Below are 18,950 nucleotides of genomic sequence, written 5' to 3'. Positions count from 1 at the left end.
GAGATAATATAAGTTCATAAATCCAATGGATTCCTTCCTGAATTACAATTGATATTTTCTGAAATACAATTGACGGTTATTGACGATTACTTATTATTATTTACGACTGAAGGTATATTATTTAACAGTGGCGGCTCGTGGTCATGAGAGCTAAGGATGCTAAAAGTTTTCGAGGAGTGTTCGAACAAACTCTTATCAGTCAAGTAAATTGAATATATGTCTTCAATATTATGAAATGTTGCCTGTTCTAATACTAATTTTCAATGCAAGAGGATGATACTATATGCTCCTTTGAATTGTTATGCCTTTCGATAGAACGCGGTAAATTTTTCAAATCTGAGAACCCCGTTTTAGACCATGAAGTATATTCTGTTTGATGAGAAAATAGTAAACATGGCCAGCAAAATAATTTTTTTCGTTTGATGGATCCAGTTAACCAATCACATTTATCGTACCAAACAACACACATTTAGGCCCGGTTGTTCAATTCGTGGTTAAAGTTAATCCTGGATTAATTTTGACATTTCCGTTCAAATCTGTCACGTTAATCCAGGATTAACTTAAATCTAGGCTCAAACCAGAATTGAACAACCGAGCCTTATTGTACAATCGTGAATGAGTCCAAACCGATGAATCGAAGCAGTATTTTTAGATTATTGAAATTCAGGTTAAGAAATCGGATTTTGAATTAATTAACTTAGTTGAACTTACCTGGTCGGTGAACTGATGATTCCTTGAAATTAGCGGGCAATTGGAATGATTGTGGAAGGGAACTTGAATAGCTACTTTCGTTTCCGAGTAGACGGTAAGACTGTGACGGTGAAAGAAGATTCGGGTTCGTTTGCAACTTTATTGACTTAATATTTCGTGATCTGCGACCGTGCACAATTGTTCAGGCAGATATTAGAAGGAGAAATTCGATTAAGGCCCGGTACTTTCACGTGTTAATAACTAAATTTTTTCGATAGATAAGTCTTATTCTTAGGATAAGTAAAAATGCAGTCTTTTCACTTTCAGATAGTGTTATTCATCGAATAAATCTGTCATTGAAACACGTTAATAAGATTTTATTTGTCATAGATAGAATATCGGTACGTCATTATTGGTTGAATTTTTTAGATTCTCGATGTATGGTTATTCTTTGTATGATTTTCACGAAATATTTGCTTTCTAGTTGGAATTATGACCATTTCTACAATGCGGTGTCTTATTTTACATCAATCCGTGAGAAGTTGTATACCGTGTTTTCATAGAATTGTTATTCGTCAAATTATGGAGAGTAGAGAGAAAGAGAACGATCGCTGCTTTGAGACCACAGATTTTTCGTCCCCTAAAATATGTACCAATAGGGTAGTTCATGCTTCTGCCAACAGGCGCGCTGGCCATCACGAGAGTGCGAAATTTTGATTTAAACAAATCAAATTGTGGTTGGCTGATTAAACTGTTTCCCTGGTGACAGATGATAGGAATATTATTATTTTCGATTTTTAATAAGAGAACAACATATGACCATGGTGGAATATTGAAGCGTGCGCTAGTGTAAGAGTATTTCCCTCAAGAATCGACTCCGAATCGATTTGCGTGTCAGGAGCACTTTTGCAATGAAGATATCAAAAAGATGATGGATTCATTTATAAACGAAATCGAAATTGTCATCCCTCATGAGAAGTTGACTTTTCTGAATAAGAATATCTAACCAATAAAACTACATAGTTAAGAAGTAAATATTCCTGAAGAATTTTGTTGGCATAACATAATATATGGTTTATATCGGTTCTCAGCTGAGTATTGGCAACAGAATCTACTCTAATACATAAGTGAAAAATCTGATATTCCTACCTTTTGTTGTCTTGATGTGTACTACTGCGGATTTATATGATTTTGAAGATTACGGTAAACCAACTAACATAGCTGCTTTCAATAAACAAAAGTAGGTAAAATTTTGTTGATCAGTGATTTTTTTTTTATTTAATTGATTTCGACTTGTATTTTATTGCATATAATTCAGAGAACTCCTATTTAATATAGATTTGAAGAAAGGTATTTGAAAAATCTTCAGAAAAACCACATGATGACACATAACCTAAAATAAAATGAAGGATGTTCATTTCAAATTGACGCTTGAATCCCCACCCCTTATCGATACCCGCTGCAATCGCAGCGACACCTATCCTATATTTCCTGTTTTCGGGGACACATTTTTAGTACGTCGATCGTTCTCCTTCTCTCTACTCTCCATACGTCAAATAATTTCATGTGAAAGCACCGAAATAAGGTATCCTTTAGATAAGATGTCTAAAACACTGGTGTGTGCACTTGTCACTTTTTGCAAGCATCAACATTTCAGAAAATCGGGGATATGGGATCAGTTTCGTGGCGGCGCCACCATGTCATTTGCTTCGTTCTATCCTTGTTCTACCAAAGGAAGTCCAATGATACTCTCTCGTTTTATTTTGTTTTGCGTTGATATCGAATATCGAATGTCGATCAACGAGTTCAAAATATGAACTGGTCCATTTTGTCAGCTGTTAAGGAATATTTGTGATTTACAGGTTTTCGTTGTGAAAAAAAATCTGTCAATATTTCAACACTACTGAATAAGGGTTCGAATGAGGATTTACTGTTCTTCTTCAAGGTAATTGCCGTTTGACAACTTGAATTTTTTTTTGGCTATTGATATTCTTCGAGGTAATACGTGATTATTGATACTCTCGTGTATTCGGCTTTTTCTTGTTGAGAGAATTCTTAGTGTCGGATGAAAATGGTATAATTTCGTTCGTTAAGTTGAGTGGAATTCGATGATGTGAAATATGTAAGACTATGAGTGAATATTGTTGAGACATTTAAATAATAGAGTGAAGTATTAAGGATAAAACCACCGATAATTATAAACAGTCTTATTATACCATATGTTATATAGTGGATGTTCCTGTAGTTAATAAAGGTAGCCATGGAATGTGGAATTTGTAGGAGCGCTACTTCTGAGAGAAATCCAGTGCAATGTGATGGTTGCTTGGAGAGAGTGTGCAAGTCGTGCTCTGGATTGTCAACCAGCGAGATGAAAATACTTGGATCAAAGAGAGAAAATAGGAAATTGAAGTTCCATTGCTCAAGGTGCGAGAGTCATGATACTTTTGTCTTGTTACAGACAATAGTAGCCACCAAGGAGAAAATAATTGAAGATAAAGAGAAAATTATTAAATTAATGCAATTAAGCAAGGAAAATGATCCGATCTCTGAAAAGCGAAGATCATATGCGGATGTTCTTTTGGTGAAACCTGTAGTTGATCAGAAAAGTGAGAAAACCAGAAATGAAATAACAGATAAAGTTGACCCAGGTAAATTGAGGATTGGAATCGAAGGTCTGAAAAATGTGAATGGAGGTGGAATCATAATTAACTGTAGGGATGCTAAAACTAAACAAATTATATCTGATGAGTTGAATAGAGAACTGGGAAACAAATACAATGTTCAAGAAGCTACACTAAAAAATCCTAAATTAATTATAAAAGGTGTTGAAACAAAATATTTAGATTATGAAAACAAGGAAATTATCGAATGTTTCAATCATCAAAATGATTTGACTCAGATAGAGGACAGTGCGGATAAAGTAAAGGTGATACATAAATATGAAGTAAAACATAGGAAAAACTCTGCAAATATAATAATTGAGGTGGACCCTATTGTATACAGGGCTATCAAAAACAAAAGGACTCTAAATTTGGGATGGAGAAGTTGTGTATTTGAGGACTATTATGGTATTATACGCTGTTTCAGGTGCTCGGGATACAATCACTTTCAAAGGGACTGCAAGAGTGAATAATTTTGTCCGAAATGTGTTGGAAAACATGATATCAAGGAGTGTGATAGCGAACTGAAGAAATGTATAAACTGTCTGAAGAAGGTGCAGAATTTCAAGGTTCAATTGGATACAGATCACTCCTCTCTTGATAAGAGCTGCCCTTGTTATATGAGAATTATGGAAAACATTTCTAAAAGAACTAATTTTGGAAAAGAATAGCAATTAAACCAATGTAATATTGTATATTTCAATAGTCAGGGATTTATTAACAACAGATGTAATATTTTGCACTTGATCCAGCAATGGAGGCCACAGATAATATGCGTAAGCGAAACTCATCTAACACCAGATATACGACCAGGAGAAATTGATGTACATGGTTATATAACCATCAATTGTCCATCAAATAATAGAAGAACAGGAGGAGTGATGATACTCCTGAAGAATGGTTTTACATACTCTGTTAGATCAAATATGGGTGAGGGATCATATGTGTGGTTTTTGTCTGTCGAATTAAGGATTGGAAGTGAGAGACTGCTGTTGGCGGTGTTATACCATCCACCGGGTATACAGGTTGCCGCATTTCTGAACTTTATGGATGGGGAGGGGAGGTAATTTGTGTGGGAGATTTTAATTTGGATTATAAGAAGAACTCTTACTATATGGATAAATGTAAATCAATTATCGAGCAGAGTGGTTTTAAGCAGATTGTGAATGATTATACAAGGATCACCCACAGCAGTTCAACACTTATTGATTATGTCATAACTGGCTGTAGAAGACTGGACCATAAGGTACATTTAACACCAAAGATATCTGACCACTCGATTATATCCTTAAATCTAAAAATATTTGAGCATGTTGATTTCCGAGTAGAATTAACTAAACGTTCATACAAGAACTATATCAAAAATGAATTTCAGGATGTGATTCTGAGGTCGGAATGGAGTAATTCCAGTAGTGACGTGAATACCTTAGTCGATGAATTTATCAATCCTATTAAACAGGTATTTGATGAAATGTGCCCCCTGAAAAGAGTAAGAGAAAAAAAAAGTAATTTAATTCCTTGGCTGAATGACGAAATTAAAAACTTGATGAAACAGAGGGATACTCTATACCAAAAGGCAGTATTAACAAAAAGTAATAACTACTGGGATGATTACAGGCGAGTCAGAAACGATGTTGTAAACAAACTACGAAAGAGTGAAAAAAATTATTATTATGACATGGTGAAAAATTGTTCCAGTAGTGATGTATGGAAAAAGTTGAAGAATTTATTAGGAAATAAACAGAGATCAGTAGTAAAAAATGTTATATTCAATGGAAAATTAGTTACTGATAATAATGAGATAGCGAACAATTTCAATACATTTTTTGCGGAGAGTATACACGACATTATTGCGTCGACAATTAGGGCACATGACCACGATTTCTATTTATCGAAAATAAGTAGATACTCTGAGTTCTCAAAGTTTTCAAAGATAAATATGAAAGAACATTAAGATACTTTTATTCATTTTAATTCAATTCTTCATTCCCATAATTGATGGTTTATTTTAGGTTAGTTTGGGTTAGGTAACGTTAGGCTAGCATAGGTTAGCCATGATATGTAACAGCAAAAAACCAATTATTTTATTATGATTTGGTAAAGTTGTCGTTTTTTTAGGGTTAAGTTTATAAGAATTCATACTCGGAGGCTCGTGTCGTAAATTGCATTTTGAAACCACTATTCTTAAGCTATCACTTCTTAGCGTCATAGATTGTATATTTATATAGATTATATTTAAAACATTATACAGTAAACGTTCATTATCAAATGATCGGCAGTTCAATCTCAATTCTCGGAGAATTTACTAGGTACCTTAGAACTCTTATACAAGGTAAAGTTGAGGAACAAACCTAATGAATAGGGAAAGTACGGTAAAAACAGTATGTATTACGATTGTGCTATAGAGTCAAGTCCTGATTCACATGAACTATATCAACCAATATGATTTTTTTTTCGTTCCAAATCTGTCCAAAAATATATCAATGGACATAGATTAATCTATGTCAATGGATAACATGAATTCGAGTTAGTCTCTGTCACTTTGATTCATGCCAAAACTTATTCAGAAGGTCGTACACAATGTGGAATGAAAAGAGCAAATTCAAGTCAATTATAAAGAATTCATGATTATTTTCGTTCATGAAAAAGTGAAAAGAATTGTATTGTAGTGTTGTATCGAAAAAGTAACGTGAATGCAGTGATAGGAATTGGTTGATCATTGAGCTTCGGATTCGCTAAGTGAGTGAAGAATTTTCAACCGTAGGACCAGTTGTGAAATATTATAGACCATAATTACAAGGCACCAAATAACTGAATTGTAAGTTTTTAAACTTACATTACTCATTCGATGCGGTTAACATTATTTTGTCAAATGTCATTCAGGTCAGACTTAACATTGAACCTTCAAAGTGGCGTAACTTTTGAGCCACTGGTTTCCTAAAGTTGAAACCGCTTTTTTTGAACTCAGTTCGTCGAAATATACACAATAAAATAAAAAAATTACAAAAAATCGACTTCCGCTAAAGTGTAGGCGGACCGCCTGGGCAAGTCGAGCTCGAAGTGGAAGCACAGTTTTCGATCTGCAATACTCTTGATCAACTACTTCCTGGCCCAATATTCTGGTGGCAACACTTATTTTAGTAGGTACTTTCTGATTCATCTATGTAGTCCATAGCGAAGAAACTTTGTGAGCTTTCAATTCACTATTGAATAAGCCCATAGACATATTAAACACATGGACACGGCGTAGAGAGAGAGGGGGTGCGGCCGAAATAAGATAGAGCTAGTATGGGCAAAACATTCGTTTGAACTTTGTATTTATCGAAATTTTCAGAATTTTCTCATCAATTTTAGATCAACTTTGAATGTCGTATCCTTTTTCTATTATGAAAGTAATAATGGTGTCCTCGTAGAGTGCAATTATTAGTACAAAATGAGTTGAAAAGACAGATAAAGTGAAATTTCACAGGTATAGTAACTTCGAATGTATTAATCGATTTATTATATTATAGTTGAATTATTCATTTCAAATCAATAAATGTATGTCAATTATTTTCTCATCTAGCTAAAATAATACTCAAGAAGCACTTGAGATTAGAAGAGAAAATTAGTATGCTGATTGTAATGTCTATTTTTCAACCTTTTGATCAATATTGATCAATGAAATATTTTTTTCAGATATTGAACAAGAAATCAGAATATTGTGTTGGCTAAAAATGTGCTCGATTGTTTTTATTCAAATCAATTTATTTACAAACTTTTCATGAACTTATCTGTTGTATTTTCCAAGGAATAGTTGCCGAAAGCAAAAATTGTGCTCTTTAGTTCTAATTGGATCATTAAACGCAATCTAAATGATACTAATATGCGTTCAATTTTTTATATTCGATTATAGGTACTTGTTTTTATCTCTAACGGGCGCCAATATACAAATATATCTCGGAAATTAATACCATCTTGCCCATACTAGCTCCATCTCATGTTGGCCGCACTCGTGGCTATTGAAACTCACTGAAAGGGCGCGTCCATGTGTTTTATAGGTCTATGAATAAGCCAGAATACTGTCTTCTGTTGATTTTACAATTTCCTTCGTTTTACACCACTTGTTATAGGCCGCATACATATTTTCATAAGCACTTTTAGATTTAGTGGGTAAGAAAGATTCTTTGTCGCTTACGGCTAAATTTTCTACGTTTTCTTCTCCAGCACTATCCATTTTTTGGATTATTATGACGTTTGTCAAAGAATCAATGAAGTAAACAACCGTGTTTACTGAGGTTGCTAAGGTCACTGGTTACTAAGGTAAGAAAATCAAAAGCACACTTAATGTTTTTCAGTAATAAGCCATTTTGGAAAATACAATTTCTGCATTGCAGTCGTACATAAAGCTTTGTATGCAACTCGTACATAATTAGGCTTTAGGGACTTGCCCAAGTTATTGGCCTCGCTCGCTTTGCTCGCTCTGCCATAAACTTTTGGACTCGTCCATAAAGACCTAATTTATGTACTTGTTACATAAATAGCTATTATAGAACTTGACAAAGGAATACATCAAGTCCATGAAAACTTAGAGCTAACGTTTTGGTATATAATCGAAGAATTTAATATTCATGTTATTTATTCGCGAAGTCTGTAGATGGAGAGGAAATCCGTTTTAAAAAGGGGCGATAAGTTTGTTAGTCATTGTAAAGTTGATGGGTTTTGAATAATCTCAGATTACATTTGTAACTGGAAAGTACAGATGAACTGTCGGTATATAGGTAAAAGTCTTCTTCTATATACTAAGAGGAATTGGAACATAGAAATGTTTAAAATAGGAGGTAGTAAAACGCTCTAAAGAGCCCGAAGGTCTTCGCGAGTTGACTAGGGCGGAGCCCGTGTTCCCGAGTTCATGCAACGCCCTTTCCATCAAGGTATAAAACATATAAAATACCCCTGAATAACTTATTGGAAGAAGAGATCAACAACTTACTAGATGGAATAAACCCGAAAATCTGCATCGGAGATTTTAATTGCAAATCTCCAGAATGAAACAGCAGGATGGAAAACAGAAATGGCAGAAAACTGAAAGATCTCGCTGAAAAATATGAAGCTATCGTTATTGGACCTGAAGAACCAACGTACCTAGCATTCGGAAAGGGATTACCAGATATAATTGATATCGCAATTATGAAAAATATCACTAGAGAATTCTCGATAGAGACCTTGTGGGACGGAACCTCTAACCACAACCCCATCGAATTAACAATAGGAGAAGGGCCAAGAAGAGAACTAATGCAAACAAGAAAATACACCGATTGGACTAAATATACTTTTCTGATACAATCGGAGGTAACAGAAATACCAACAATCAACACATCGGAAGACCTTGGAAGCGCAGTTGATAAACTAGAAAAGAATATACTAGATGCCTACAAAAAGATCACAAAGAAAATAACGAGACCAGCACCGATACATCCACACGGTGATACACCCAGAGAAATCAAAGATCTCATCAGGGAAAATCGGAGACCAAGAAAATCATACAGGCTCAACAAAACAGATATAAATAAGAGAAATCTAAACCGACACAGCCAAGTTCTAAAAAATGCCCTGAAGGACATGAGAACAAATAGATGGAACAAAAGAGTTCAAGAACTAAATACTATCGATCATTCTGCATGGAAAATGCAAAAATGTCTGAGAAGAGAAAATACTAAAATACCACCTCCCACGGAGAAAGAGGTATGGCATGTATATTATCGATATTCATATGAATGAATATCGATAAAGCGGAAGCACTGGCGGACTCGGTCGAAAGAGAATCGAGAATAAATTACAGACCTGATGACGATAATGATGATCTGGAAGAACTAGTTGAGAACAACGAAGAAGAAATGGACGAACCACCAGTAGACTACAAAATAGAAAAACCAACCTCTCCATTCGAAATAAAGGAGATAATCAGAGGCTTGAAAATTAGAAAAGCTCCCGGAAGTGATAAAATAACGAATGCTATGTTGAAGAAATTACCTAGAAAAGGTATAGCTGCTCTCACAAATATTGCAAACGGTATAATGAGGACTTAACCCTATCCGAAAAAGTGGAAAACTGCAGAAATCATCGTGTTCAACAAACCAGACAAAGATAAAAAATTCCCCTAAAACTACAGGCCGATAAGTTTATTGTCCGCCCTAGGAAAAGTAGTAGAGAGAGTAATCGCCAGGAGGCTTACAGAAGAAACTGAAAATCTGAATCTCATTCCAGCAGAGCAATTCGGATTCAGAAGAGACCACTCAACTGAACAGCAATTACTGAGACTCACAGAATACATAACAGAAGGATTTCAAAATAAACAAGCAACTGGTCTTGTACTACAAGATGTCGCCAGAGCATTCGACAGAATATGGCATGAAGGATTGATTTACAAAATGAGATATGCTAGAGACTCAATCAAACTGTGCAAGTTGATTAGGAATTATTTGAGGAACAGAAGATTCTACGTGAAAGTGGAAGGAGAAAACTCCACAACCAGATATATGGAAGCAGGGGTGCCTCAAGGGTCAGTACTTGGGCCGTTACTGTATAACATATATATTCACGATATACCAAAATCTCCAAGGACTATGCTGACACTATATGCCGACGACACAGGAATCGCAATGCGACATCGCAAGCCAGAAATTATAGAAGGAATGTTACAAGAAGTAGATGAAATAAATGACTGGTGTATTAAATGGAAAATAAAACTCAACGGACAAAAGAGCCAAGCAATATTACTGCAGAAGAGGAGACTAAGAACTACAACAAATCTAGAGGTAGATGGAGAAGAAATCGAATGGAAAAACGAAGCGAAATATTTGGGTATCACCCTAGACAAAGGTCTAGTTTAGAGAAGCCATATCAAACAACCCGTTGACAAAACCAAGGCAGCGATGAATATGCTCAACACCGAATTTATGAAGAGGAAAGCTAACAAGTTTCGAAGCGAAGGAACATCCAAACGAAGAACTCAGGAGACTAGTGGACTACGATCCGGAGGAAGACAGAGGAAGAATGAGAATTTACAAAAGGAGACCGCGAGATCAATTGAGGAGAGATTAAAATGAGAACGGAAACTTATTGAAACTATACTAAGAAGAGATATCCGAAATGGACGAACATAAAAACCATAGCACGACAATGTGCAAGAAGAAATTAACCGATCAAGGTATATATGGTTTATAGGCAAATGCCCGGAACCAAAAAAAACCAGGTTAGGTTTAGTGGGTCGCGAACTCAGAAGAGTGAGTAATCCCACAGTGTTCCCTAGAAATGGGTTCCTCTGGGCGAGAGATAGAGCACCGTGTTTTCACGGTCGCAGATTTCCCTTGCTATAAAAAAAAAATTATAAAACGTCGAGATCGAAGCCCCGGAAGTCCTCTAAAATAATTTCCGAAAAAGTTCAATTTCGACTATTTTCGTCGTTGACAGCAAGAGGGGCAAAACGGTTTGGAATAGGCCAGATCGCACGAAGCCATTTATCGGACCGAGGACGGGCTATGTTTTGTCACAAAGGAACGAATTACTTGATGAATACACTCTCTCCCACATTTACAGCCCCCAAATTTCCGAAAATTGCATAAGAAAAAGGTGGAATTTTTGACATCTCTCAATTTCACAATATCGATTCTTCTTCTTCTTTTATCCTTTACTATGCGCTAGTAACGGAGCGCCGTAAGGTTTATACCTCGGAACCCAGGAAAATCTATGAAAAAAATTAGTTTTTGCGGCAAATTATTTTTTTGTACTTTTTTACCCAAAAATAATTTTTGCTTCTTCTTATTTATTTATTTATAAACAATCTAAATCACTGAATCAGTAGAGTTGAAATAACCCTCAGAAGTAGTTAGGGGGATTGAATACGAGCAAAAATGTGTTGAAAAGTTTTTGTGTGAAAATAATTTTCGAGTTATTTGCGATTGAAACCTAAGGTTTTACACCTAAAAAAGCCACGTTTTCAAACGGGTTTTCACGATTAACTGAAAGACAATGAGCTTTATCAAAAACTTGTTATGAACAATATTGTAGCCTATTGAAAAACAAAACAAACTAGCTATAAACGAACTATCTGAATGCAATATGAACCGAGATATGACTTATCTATGTTGAGTATGAATTCGCCAACTAATGAATGTTAAACGTTCAACATCAAATAGCAGAAATACAAAGACAAATTCGGGTAAAATTTATGAGACCTTTTTTGAAGTACTTGAGAAGAGCTTCCAAATTAACTCTACCAAAAATGAATTGTGCAAATATTGACGGAGCTATGACATTCAGAACTTCATTATCGTTATTTTTCAGCATAAATATAATATAATGGTTAAACGTTTGTATACAAGACAGCTGTGAACACGCACTTTCGTTGCCCTCCTATTTAAACCGAATAATTCTAGCATTTTTCACCGTTCTTTTTCGAGTTTTCCGGTGTGGTTTGTTTTGTCCACGATCGTATTCAGTGCGAGATATTTTGCTCGAAATCGTAGAAGTTAATTATTCTTAATTTGCAATTCATTAAGGTGAATAGCAACCGTAAGGAGGACTCGCTGATAAGAATCGACATCTGTGGGTGCATTCTTGTTGATTGTTGATAAACGCGAATTGTTTACATTAACCTGAAAATGCCGAACCGAAAAGTTTGTTATTGTTGTGGTAAACCCTTTGATAATCACCTGCTTCTCGCCTGTACTGTATGTAAAAATATATTTGGTAATACCTGTGTTGGATTATCTAGCTCGGAGGTGCGGGTGATCAGTTCCAAAAAGGCTTCAGTATCTTGGAACTGCCCTTCATGCTTAAATGTTGGCAGTGACATTAACTCCTTGAAATCGGTGATTGTTTCACTACAGAACGAAATAAAAGAATTAAAGGCAACCGTTCAATCTATCTCGAACTGTAATGATGTGAGGGGATCTACATGTGATGAAACATTTGAGGAAATCGTTCAGGAGATTGAAGAACGTCGCAGAAGAAGAAATAATGTCATTATTTATGGATTGACGGAGGTGGAGCCTGGTACGAGTGGACCTGAGAAAATCAGGCAGGACCAACGTAGTGTGACCGATTTATTTCAAAACTTGCTCCCTGGTGTTACACTTGTGGATGACCGTGCAAAAATGTTCCGTTTGGGCAAATTCGATCCATCTTCTGAAAGACCCAGACCATTAAAAGTTACTCTGAAGAGTTGGGAAGATACACTGACTGTCCTCAAGAAGTCTAGGCAGTTGAAATCTATCTCAGGCTATTCCAATGTAGCCATCTATGCAGATAAGACTCCCAGACAAATGGCATATTTCAAGAGGGTAAAAGCAGACTTGGTGAGTCGAATGTCCGAGGGTGAAAATGTTAAAATGAAATTTGTGAGAGGTGTCCCTACCATTGACTCTTTAAACTAAGTGCACCCAATTACAGGTCGAATTTTTTTTCTTGCTATTACCAAAATGTGCGAGGATTAAATTCAAAAACGCAGGAGTTTTTTGATAATGTTTCGAGCTGCGATTTGGACTTTGTGTGTTTGAGTGAGACCTGGTTGCGGGATAGTGTTTCGAATTCTGAACTGTTTCCGAACTATTATGATGTTTTCAGGAGTGACAGAGACTTTGGAGCTACGGGGACAACCAGAGGAGGTGGCGTATTGTTGGCAGTTCATAGTAAATTTAATGCAACTGAAATAAAGTTTACAGATTTATGTAACATTGAGCCGTCCATTGATTTTGTTTGTTGTAAAATTAACCTGAAATCTACTACGATTTTTATAATGGTCCTGTATGTGCCCCCAGGCACCGCTCTGAGAGCATATGAGTTTTTTCTCGACAGCCTGGCTTCACTGAATGTCTTGTTGAATAAAAATTTGCTCATACTTGGAGACTTCAATGCCCCAGTATTTATTGATGAGTCTATCGATGATGGTAGAAGTGTGGCTTTGAGGAACTTCTCACGGGTGCTTGACCTCAGACAGATAAATACTAATTTAAACTGCAAGGGTAGGTTACTTGATCTTATATTCTCTAATGTTGAGTGTCTTGTTACTGGGGACTCATTTCATCTTGTGAATATTGACCCATACCATCCTCCAATTCATTTCGGTTTTGAGTGTCGGGTTTTGCATCCCAGGAATTTCGGTGTTAGTGGATCAAATTATTGTCACGAGTTCAATTTTAGAAAAGCGGACTTCCTGACGATGTATGGCTTGATTCTTGGAACTGATTGGGATGAGATTATGTTGAACTCTGATTGTCCTAACAGAGCATGTGTTACTTTGTACTCTTTACTCAATGAAATATTTCAGAAAACTGTACCACTTAAGACTAAAAGAAAGAGACGCTTTCCACCTTGGTTTGATAATGTGATTATCGATTTGATATATAGAAAGGAGAAATGTCTAGGGAAGTATAAAAAATATAGATGTAAAAATGATTTGAACGATTATGTGAGTGTGAGGAGGTTGTTGAAGTCAAAGATTTCTGAATCCCATCGAAACTATGTTTTATCGACTGAACAGCGTATTAATTCTGAACCAGCTCACTTCTGGTCTTACATAAATGATAGGCGCGGTCATTCTCGCATTCCTGGTGAGATGAGTGATGGCGAGGGCGGTCTATATAGTACACCGAGTGACATTACTAACGCTTTCGCTAAATATTTCGAATCCGTTTACCAGATTCCTCAATCTGGTGAAAATGATGATATCGATGAAGTGCTAGATGGGTCCCATGTTTGCGTGAGTTATGTGAGTGAGGATGATGTGATAAGGGCGGCTAAAAGATTGAGTAGTAAGCATACTGCAGGACCAGATGGCATTCCTAGTTTTCTTGTAAAAGACTGTATTCGAGTACTTGCATTGCCCTTGGCGCATATATTCAATTTATCGATGAAGCTGGGTATCTATCCTGCAGTTTGGAAGGTCTCTAAGATTATTCCGGTACTGAAAAAAGGTGATAAATCTTTGGTCAGCAATTATAGACCGATTTCCATTCTATCCAATTTCTCCAAACTTTTCGAAATTGTACTATATGGTGCGATTTTTCCGCAGATTAGGGTTAGGATAAGTGCTGAACAGCATGGCTTTATGCCCCGGCGTTCGTGTCTGAGCAATCTGGCGCTGTTCTCGGAGATATTGGTGGAAGTCCTTGATCAATCCGAACAACTGGATGTGATATACACTGATTTCCATAAAGCATTTGATTCTGTAGATCATGGTCGTCTCATAGCTAAATTAAAACTTAAATTTGGGTTCTCTGACGAACTGATTAACTTGATGAAGTCCTATTTACTCAATAGGCTTCAGTTTGTTCGAATTGAGGGTGAATGTTCATATAGATTTGTTTCCTCTTCTGGTATCCCTCAGGGTTCAACTTTGGGCCCTCTCCTGTTCATACTCTTCATCAACGACCTGCTTGATGATATTGAGTTTTTCGGCTTGATGTTTGCGGACGATCTGAAGTTGTTCCTCAGAATTATAGGTTATGATGACTGTGTCACTCTGCAGTCTGCTGTTGATCGTTTGGTTTCTTGGTGCCGTCGTAATCATTTGAAACTTAATGTAGATAAATGTCATGTTGTATCGTATTCCCGGAAGAAAGAGATAATGAAGTATGAGTATGAGATGGAGGGTAAAGTCCTGGAAAGGTTAACGCTGATTAGAGACTTGGGTGTCATATTTGATGAAAGGTGTACTTTTGTTCCACATATAAGACAGACGCTGTCTTCGGTGTCTGGAACTTATGGTTTTATAATCAGACAGGGTAAAAACTTTCAAAATATCAGCACTTTCCATTCACTGTTCAATGCATTTATCAGGAGTAAGCTTGAGTACGGCAGTCTCATATGGAGACCTATTTACAGATGTCACATTGATCGGATCGAGGCGGTTCAACGCAGATTTTGTAAGTTTTTAGTATTCAGGCAGGATGCTGAATATCCACCCATCGGCTGTGATAACGGGGCCCTTCTGGCAAGATTTGGATGTCATAGTCTGGAAACTAGGAGGAAATTAATGGCTTTGAGCACGGTTCATAAATTGTTTCATGACCGGATAGACTGTCCCTCATTATTGGAGAAGTTCCCAATTTTCGTACCTAGATTAGGGAGCCGAAATAAATGCACATTTTATTCGAGGACAGGTAGAACAAATCTTAGCTTGCAGTCACCGGTACACTTTATGTGCCAAACTTATAATCTGATATCGGATGGGTGTGATATAAACGTGGATCCACTTCATAGGTTGTTGCGGGTGTTCTTGAGTTTTGAATTTTCATGATTGCTTCAGTCGTGGATTCGGTGGGATAACTTTGACGCTGGTTAGTTGTGAATATCAATATATGTACAAGTATATATTTGGATATATAATGTTACCTTTGCCTTTTTGATTCTTCAGTTTTTTGTTTTATGTGCGTGTTCTCCTGATTCAATGACACGCCGATTTTATAGCATATATGGTTTATTTGTTGAATTAATTTTCCTGTAATTGGGTTATAACCTGTTGGAAATAAATGCTTATTATTATTATTATTATTATTATTATTATAAAATTTTTTAACAATTCCCCCATCATTACCACCAGAATAACGTAATCTTTTCACGTTTCCCAGCACTCGAGTACTGTAAAGGTTATCTAGTAGTTTGGACTGTCTTGTATGTCCGGTTTGAAAAGAAAAACGATATCAAGTGAGAAGATATTTTTAGAATTCAACAAAAAATTCAATTATTTCTCAAATTACTCAAAAATTCAAGTATATACGAGAACATAGCGAGAATGCAAAAATTTAATTTTTTTCCATTTACTATAAAACGTTGTTCGTTTGTTTTATGAAGTATCAAAAATTACTGAGTTATGAACCTTCGAAGTTTGCATCTTACAGTAAATAAGTTCGCCTTCGACCAACCTCAAAATTTGAGCTCTCACAAAAATAAATATATTTGACTGTTTTGTATTCTTCATATTCTGCAACGAAAATAGCTGTTCAAACCCTTCACTTGCAGTTAAAATTGACGAGGTTGATGATGACTGATTAGAACTAATTTAGCATAAAGAAATGTTTATTTATTTACTTTGACTACTATTTTTACTAACCTTCGTTTCAAACAATTACAAATGGACGATAAATACTTTCAGGGATGAGCTATGATAGTAACAGAAATGACGATCGTTATATCCGTCTGGCACTTTTATGTTGCATTATAGCCCTACAGGAAGCAAGAATAAACCGGAACAGACGACTGAATTTCATGAATTATGAAACATATAGATGTGACAGAACTACAAACACCGGAGGAGGAGTAGCAATATTGGTGAGAACAGATATGAATCACTACTTCAAAAGTAGATCCGACGAAACAGAAGGAGTAACAGAAACAGTGACGATTGTTGCCGAATTAAATCGTCAAAGAGTCGAAATTACCTCGATATACTAGCCACCACAAAACCAAAAAAATTTATTGGTAGAAGAGATAAATAACATGTTGGAAGGAACAAACCCGAAAATCTGCATCGGAGATTTCAACTGTATATCCCCATTATGAAACAGCAGAACAGAGAATAGAAATGGCAAAAAACTCAAGGATTTTGCCGAAAAACAAAATGCCATAGTGATTGGACCAGAGTTACCGACATATCTTGCTTTTGGTATAGGAATACCAGATGTAATAGATATCGCCATATTGAAAAATATAACTCAAGAATTCTCGATTGATACTTTGAAAGATGGAACCTCAAACCACAATCCCGTGGAATTGACAATTGGAGAAGAACCAAGAGAAAAACTGATGGAAATAAGAGAATATACCAATTGTGCTAAATACATACCTTTAATAATACTTCTTTAGGCGATACGCCTGAAGAAGTAAAAGATCTTATACGAGAAAATCGAAGACACAGAAAAATATATCGGATGAATAAAAATGATCTGAATAGAAGGAACCTCAACCGCCATAGCCAAGTTCTGAAAAATGCCCTGAAAGATCTAAAAACAAGCAGATGGAACAAAAGGGTTCAAGAACTGAATATAATCGATCATTCTGCATGGAGAATGCAAAAAAGCCTACGAGGAGAAAAGACTAAAATTCCACCCCTACACGGAGAAAGGGGAATGGCGTATACCAATACTGATAAGGCAGATGCATTGGCGGACTCGATCGAACGAGAATCGAGAATAAATTACAGGATAGACGACGATAATGAAGATTTGGAAGAACTGGTTGAAGAAAATGATGAAGAAATGGATGAATTACCAGCGGCTGCTGAAATAGACAAGCCAACATCACAAATGAAATCAGGAAAATAATTAGAAATTTGAAGAAGAGGAAGCGAAATTACCTAGAAAAGGTATAGCCGCTATAACAAATATCGCGAATGGAATCATGAGGACAGACAACTACCCAGAAAAATTGAAAACAGCGGAATTCATAGTATTCAATAAACCATTCAAAGGAAGAAGTTCCCACAAAACTATAGAACGATAAGTCTACTTTCGGCGTTAGGAAAAGTAGTAAAAAGAATTATAGCCACGAGGCTAAATGGGGAAACCGAAAATCTGAAACTAATACCACCAGAATATTTCGGATTCAGAAGAGAGCACTTGTGGCGGCGTAGTTGTACCCATGGTAGAGGAATACTTCATCTCACCATGATGGTACCAAGGGTAGCCAAACGATGGCATCACTGCGCACGACGGTTGCGATCACAGGGTAGATTATACGTCTATTGCGGTGCAGCATACGCCAAACGATGGCGCCACCGGCGACGCAACACTCTATACCCTCGACGTAACCGGCGTTTATAGCAGGCACAAACTACGCTGCTTCGGCGATTGTCGTAGGTAGCTGCTAGGGTTCATTAACCTACCTGATGAGTCCGACCCTAGCAGTGGGACGAAACAATCACCCCAAGAGCACGCCATTCTTCAAATGGCGTGAACTCACCCCAGCACATACCGCCAAACACTCAACAGAGCAACAATTATCAAGGCTTACAGATACATTACAGAGGGATTCCAAAATAAACAAGCTACAGGTCTCGTTTTACTAGACGTCGCCAGAGCATTCGACAGAGTATGGCATGAAGGATTAATATACAAGATGAGATGAGCTGGATATTCGATCAAAATATGCAAGTTGATCCGTAATTATCTAAAAAATAGAAGATTTTACGTGAAAGTGGAAGGAGAATGCTCCACAACAAGAGATATGGAGGATGGAGTACCCCAAGGTTCAGTACTTGGGCCACTTTTGTACAACATATACATTCATTATATTCCGAAGAATCCAAGAACCATGATAACGTTATATGCTGACGACACAGGCATAGCAACTCGACACCGCAACCCAGAAGTAATAGAACGAGTTCTACAAGAAACGATTGACGAAACAAATAACTGGTGCATAAAATGGAAAATCAAACTCAATGGACAAAAAGCCAAGCAATATTACTACAGAAGAGAAGACTGCTACCCACAACGAATCAAGAAGTTGACGGCGAAAAATGGAAAATGGAAAAATGGAAAAATGAAAAATGAAGCCAAATATTTAGGAATAATGCTTGACAAAGGACTTACTTGGAAAAGTCATATTAAACAAGCAATC

The 18,950-nt window shown here is 36.4% G+C and overlaps 1 protein-coding gene across 2 annotated transcripts in view; it reads right to left on the bottom strand.

The window, feature by feature from the left end:
* Window positions 1–18,950, bottom strand: part of LOC123317420 (chitinase-3-like protein 1) — a 215,351-nt gene that overhangs the window by 163,852 nt on the left and 32,549 nt on the right. The window contains exon 1 of one of the 2 annotated variants that reach the window (XM_044903946.1): window positions 712–736. The exons of the other annotated variant lie outside the window; for it this stretch is intronic. The gene's annotated coding sequence lies outside the window, so the exon portion shown is untranslated. Of the gene's footprint in view, window positions 1–711; window positions 737–18,950 lie in introns of those variants that run through there. 2 annotated transcript variants of the gene reach the window in all.

Source organism: Coccinella septempunctata, chromosome 7 (assembly GCF_907165205.1).
Source record: "Coccinella septempunctata chromosome 7, icCocSept1.1, whole genome shotgun sequence".
Lineage (NCBI taxonomy): Eukaryota > Metazoa > Arthropoda > Insecta > Coleoptera > Coccinellidae > Coccinella > Coccinella septempunctata.
The sequence above is the reverse complement of the archived record's forward strand: the minus strand, read 5'-3'. Positions and strand labels throughout refer to the sequence as shown.